The sequence below is a fragment of the Miniopterus schreibersii genome, assembly GCF_964146895.1.
Source record: "Miniopterus schreibersii genome assembly, chromosome: 18".
In the NCBI taxonomy this organism is placed as follows: Eukaryota; Metazoa; Chordata; class Mammalia; order Chiroptera; family Miniopteridae; genus Miniopterus; species Miniopterus schreibersii.
The window spans coordinates 27,939,743-27,945,742 of NC_138121.1; positions in this window are offsets into that span (position 1 = coordinate 27,939,743).

Genomic DNA, 6,000 nt, shown 5'->3' on the forward strand with positions numbered 1-6,000 from the left:
GACTGTGTCATGTCCCCCTCACCTTCAGTCGGGCTCAATTTAATGCAACTCTGGATAATAAATTGTTACCCTACAGCAGGGGTGGGGCATGTCCAGCGCCGGGGCCTTATATGGCCCTCAAAATCATTTGGTCTGGCCCTGCCAAGGCAACTGCAGGCAGGACTCTAATTTCAATAAATCTAGGAGCTTTTTTTTATAGCTAATTTTTAAGTTGATAATTTTGTGTGGCCCTCGAATGATGCTATAAATATCCAAATGGCTCTTGGCAGAAAAAAGGTTCCTCACCCCTGCCCTATGGGATCAGACCCCATTAAAGTTTTGGGGACCTTTAAGGGGAACGGCATCTAGCCCCCTACAACATTAAGGAACTGGTGGCCTGAACTCCCTCTGCCCGAAGTAGACATGCCATGCCCCCTGTCTGCAGGAGCTGTCCCTTCTGCACACTGTTCCCTTCCCTGGGAAGCAGCCAAGGGTCTCCCAGGAAAGAGGGGTGGACACCCACCTGATAGTCCTTCCGAACATAATCTCTCAGGCCTGGCCCTGAGGCTGTACCTGCTCTCCCTCCCAGCCAGGGCTCCTACTCTAAAACAGATTCCATCTTCAGGATATTTAGAGCTGCTCACTTTCCTTTTCTCTGCAAAAGGTGACCCGTGGCTTCAACATTTCTCCATCTCTGCATTGACATGTGGAGGGTCTGTGGGTCTGTGGGTCTGTGGGTCTGTGGGTCCGTGGGAGGAGGTTGGGGGGAGGGACACAGTGTAGGTCAGACGGTGGGGCATTCTTCCCCCTGAGCAAAACTGAAGCTACAAGTAAAAGGCAGGGCTGTGTGTTCAGATAAGGAGTCCCCACACAGCACTGAGTGGGACAGCAGGTTTACTAGATCCTTCAGGCTGTACTTGTCTTGAGCTTAACTTGGGGCCAGGGGTTGATGAGCAGTGGGCCCTGCTGTTGAGGAGCTCACAGTCGAGGATGGGACAGTATGTCTATCTGCATTTTCGAGAGAGAGACTTGGAGCTCACTACAAATTCCCCAAACAAATGATTTTGCAGTGGAGATATGATGTGCCTGGGATTACTTCGTGTGTCGGAGTTAGTGATGCCGACTAAATTACCCAGGAGGCGATGACAGGGCTGAGACCAGATTGGCCATCTGGATTCCAAGGACAGCCCCCTTCTTTCCCCTCCCCCCACCACACAGGCCCGAACAGCCTCGCTTTTCCTTTCTCGTTGAGAATTGGGCAGAGAGGAGCCTGGAGGCCAGGCTGGGATTAGGGAAATGAAAACAGAATGGAGACTGAGTCGCAGATTAAACAGCTGGGGCTGGAGGCGCGCACAGGCTCCCTGCCTGGATCTGCCGCTTATTTTTTCCTGGGAGGATGTTGTCAGGATGTGTGTGGTCTCAAGTGGGATGGACTTAGTGCGTTTCATTTTTCCTTTGTCCTAGACCCTGCTTTCCTGTGACTGAGAAAGCAGACCGCTGATGTGGAAGCCTGAAGAAGTGGGTCCTGCCCTGGCCGGGTGGCTCGGTCAGTTGGGTGGTTGTCCTGTACACCAAAAGGTTGCGGGTTCCATTGTCGTCAGGGTACATACCTAGGTTGCAGGTTTGACCCCTGGTCTGGGTGCGTACAGGAGTCAACCGATCGACATTTCTCTATTTCTCTCTCTCTCTCTTCCCCCAACCCCCTCAACTTCCTCTCTCTCTAAAAATCAATAAACATATCCTTGGGTGGGGATTGAAAAAAAAGAGAAGCTTACTGACATGATCCTTGCCGGGTGCGTCAACTCCTGATAGCCTCCTGTGACTGCCATAACCCCAAGTGACTGGTCCTGAAACTATCATTGTTCCCATTTCACAGATGCTCAATGGCCAGTCATGGGCCCAGGGCCAAGCAGTTCATATATGTTGGAGCTAAATTCTGACCTAAGTCAATGGCCCAGACTTTCCAGGAGGAAAGCACAAAGGTGACTTGTCATTTAGTCACTATTTCTGCAAACCAAGACTCCAAAGGTGTCTTTCACATGCCAGTTTTCCTAGCTGTGACGGCTGACAAAGTCCACCTGGGATCGTAAGTGGGCAGTTGTCTCAAACTGTGCCCAGCCCTGTTTCTGCACAACCGCACACTTTCCTCCATGCAGACCTGCTTCCCAGGGTGTCTTTGGCCTTAGGCTAGATGTTGTGTTTCCCCAGTGGGAATTACCTGGGCTCTTATTTAAGATGTGGGTTCCTAAGCCTGACCCCAGATACTGAGTCAGACACCCTGGGAGTGGGGCCTTGGACTCTGCATTTGCCAGCTCCCTGGTGATCCCCATACCCTAGTTTGAAGACTGTTAACAGGGTGGAGGTCATGCTTTCAGGCTTCTAGTGTGCTTCTCTAGATCAACCAATAGCAACCACAGTAATAATCAGAGTTAATTTTGTGTTACATGCCTACCAGCCAGCAAGGATATTCCCTATTGACACATCGATAAACTGAAGCTTAAAGGGCTCAAAGAAAAAAACTCATGGATAGTGTGGTGATTGTGGGGGGTGGAAGAGGGTATGAGGGAATGAATGGTGATGGAAAAAAATAAAGGACAGAAAAGTCACACGGTGTGGATCCTCATCAAGTTCTGCAGCCTATTTCTGTTGTACATTTGTTTTTCACATTTCTCTGTTGCTTGTACCACAGTAATGAAATGCTCTGAAAGCCAGCAATTAATTCACTGCTGCTCTCAGTTTTGTGTGTTTTGTTTGTTTACCTTTTTTACTGTGGAAGTTTTCAAAAATACCCGAAGTCAAGGAATAGTGTAGTAATTCCCCATATCCTTATGGCCCAGCATCAACAGAGATGGCATTTCGCCATTCCTTAATCCATCTACTTCTCCCCCGCCACCCTGGCATAACATTTTCTTCATGAAGTATTTTAAAGCAAATAAATTGGAGGAAAAAAATATATATATGTATTACTGCATGTTTTTTCTGATTATGAGGTAATACATGCTTCTTGTAAAGAGATTATATCTCTAAAATTAATGTAACAGTTACAAATAATCTCACTCCTCAGTCACAACCAACATCAATGTTTTGAAATACATCTTTCTAGACACTCTTGTATTCATATATACATGCCTAGTTTTACAAAAATGGTACACTCCATAAAAATAGGATTGTACTCTATATTTTGTGATCTGCTTTTTTCTACTTTACCTGTCCCAGCTGTCGTCCATTTTCTTTTTTTCTGTTAAACCTCACCTGAGGATACTTTTTCCATTGCTTTTCAGAGAGAGGAGCGAGGTCTGTGGCTAACCAGAAATTAAATTTAAAGAACACTCACATAGCGGGGGTTCATTTTCTAGGGCTGCTGTAACAAATTACTGCAAACTCAGTGGCTTAAAACAACAGAAATTTTTTTTTTTCAGTTCTGGAGGCTAGAAGTTTGAAATCAAGGTGTTAGCAGGGTTGGTTCCTTCTAAGAACTCTGATGGAGGGAATCTGTCCCAAGACTCGTTCCCAGCTCGTGGTGATTGCCAGTAGTCCTTGCCTCGTAGCTCTCTCACTCCCACCTCTACCTTCATCTTCACGTGGTCATTTTTGTGTGTGCCTGTATCCAAACGTCCCCTTCTCATAAGGGCATCAGCTATTAGATTTAGGACCCACCCTAATTCAGTATGCCCTCATTTAACTTTACGTATTACATCTGCAAAGACCTCATTTCCAAATAAGGTCACATTCATAGGTTCCGGGGGGACACTGTTGGACCCAGAAGAGTGAGGGGAAAGCAGGATTGTCTGGAGCCCCAGTGGCCTGCACTCTGAGAGTCTGGGGATGCTTTGTAGATGTCTTATGTTGCTGTCAGAATCATCTCTGCCTAGTGACGAAGACAATCCTGTGTTGGGAAACTCAGGCCTTACTCTGAGAGTCGGTTTGGAAAAGCATTGACAGCTTGTCACTTTAAGATATCCACAGAAAAAGAAAGAGGAAATCCAATGGTCAGCTCTTCTAAGCCTGAACTAATAGATGGCCTGTCCCACAGCTTTACAGAAGACAGGTTTGTTCATAGGAATAGTTGGGTTTCCCATTGGAAGCCAGGACGCTGATAGGGTTTTCCATCACTGTAAGGGGTGAATTCCTTCAAATTCCTCTGTGCCAAAAGAGGGTCCATTTCATACCAGGCGGGAGGAAGACAGTGCCTTCTCTGCCCAGAGATCCAGAGAAGGGGCTCTCGTTGTAGCTAACCTCATAAGATCTCCCAGGGTAGAGAGAAGTCTAAGGGTGGCCCCCTAAGATTCCTGACCCCTGGTTATCCAAACACTAATCTAGGTGCTGCTGTGAAGAGATTTTGCCAATGTAAAGTCCAAGGTCAGTTGACCTTAAAACATGGAGATGATCTGGGTGGGCCTGACCCAATCAAGTGAAACTTTTAAAAGCAGAGAGTTTTCTCTGGCTAGTGGCAGAAGGGAATTCAGAGATGTTAGAAGGGTCAGAAGGACATGCCATGCCATTGCTGCTTTGAAGACAGACGGGGCCATGTGAGAAGGAATGTGGGTGGCTTCCAGGAGCAGAGAGTGACCCCAGCCTACAGCCAGCGTAGATCTTAGACCTACGACCTCAAGAAAATAGATTCTGCCACAACCTGAATGAGCCTGGAAGCAGATTCTCCAACAGACCAGAGCCCAGCTGGGTGACACCATTGTTTTCACCAGTGAGACCTGAGCAGAGAACCCAGCTGAGCTGTTCAGATTTCTGACCTGCAGGTTGTCAGATGCTACCTGGGGTGTTTTTTTTTAAGCCACTAAGTTTGGGCTAACTTGTTGTGCAGCAGTAAAAATTAACACACCTTTGCTCTTGGTGAAATTCTAGGGGTGGAGACACTAGATGGGGGAGAAACGGAGATTTGGGGTTGGGCAATTTCATTTCCTTCTGTTATACCTCCATCCAAATGTTCATTCATTCCATTTACAAGAACTTCTGTTCCCTGTGCAAGACATAAAGCTACCAAAGTTAACCGGGTATGGAGTGTCCTCAGTGGCTTCAGAGGTGATGGAAATCAGAGAGGTGTGCCCTCTTCTTGTGGTTAACTAGTTATGAAGACCTGGGAACCATGGGTGTCTAACCACATTTGATCCTGGCATTTTACAGGTTCCTAGGGCTAGAAGGAATCTTGGTAAAGTCTTTTTTTTTTTGGTAAAATCCTCACCTGAGGATATTTTTTCCATTGCTTTTCAGAGAGAGAGAAGCATTGATGTGAGAGAGACACATCAATTGGTTGCCTCCCACACGTGCCCCGACCCAGGGCCGGGATCAAGCCTGCAACCGAGGTACCTGCCCTTGGCCAGAATCAAACCTGGGACCCTTCAGTCCACAGGCCAATGCTCTGACCCCTGAGCCAAAACGGCCAGACGGTAAAGTCTTTTAACACAATAAATTCCCCCTTCGGGGTAACGTTCCAGAAAATTGCATTCCTTCACCCCTCCCCCCCAAAAAAAGAAGTAAGCAGCAAAGGCTTTTGTACATCACAGTTCTGGGTACACTTAGCAAGTTACTTTCCACCTCCCAGTAGCTCTACCTCATGGAGTCGACGATGGTAGGTGTGAAAAACTGACTTCGTAGCAGGTACTCGAAAAATGTTAGAAGTTGGGCTTGTGATCCTCAGCTGTGACGCTGAATGCACACCCCTCCCTGATAGCATGTCGTTGAGCAGCGTGACCCCGAGCAGGGCTCCTGAGCAATTTCCCCATCCCATCACAAAGCTGAGGTCTAGAGCAGGGACTTGCAGTTCTGGCTGCACGTAAGCAACACCTGGGGGTGGTTAACCACCGCCAGTGCTGGGCCAGTGAGGAGCTGAGCCACGGCCTAGAAAGATGACCCACGGAGCCCTGGGCATTGAGGGAGCCCGTGGATGGCGAGGACCAGGTTTCAGGTGGGAGGAGGGTTTGGTGCTCAGCAGGTCAGTGTAGGGTTTGAAAACCATCTCGCCTCTTGCTGACTGTGGGACTGTCGTGCTGAGGAGGGAGTGTGAGG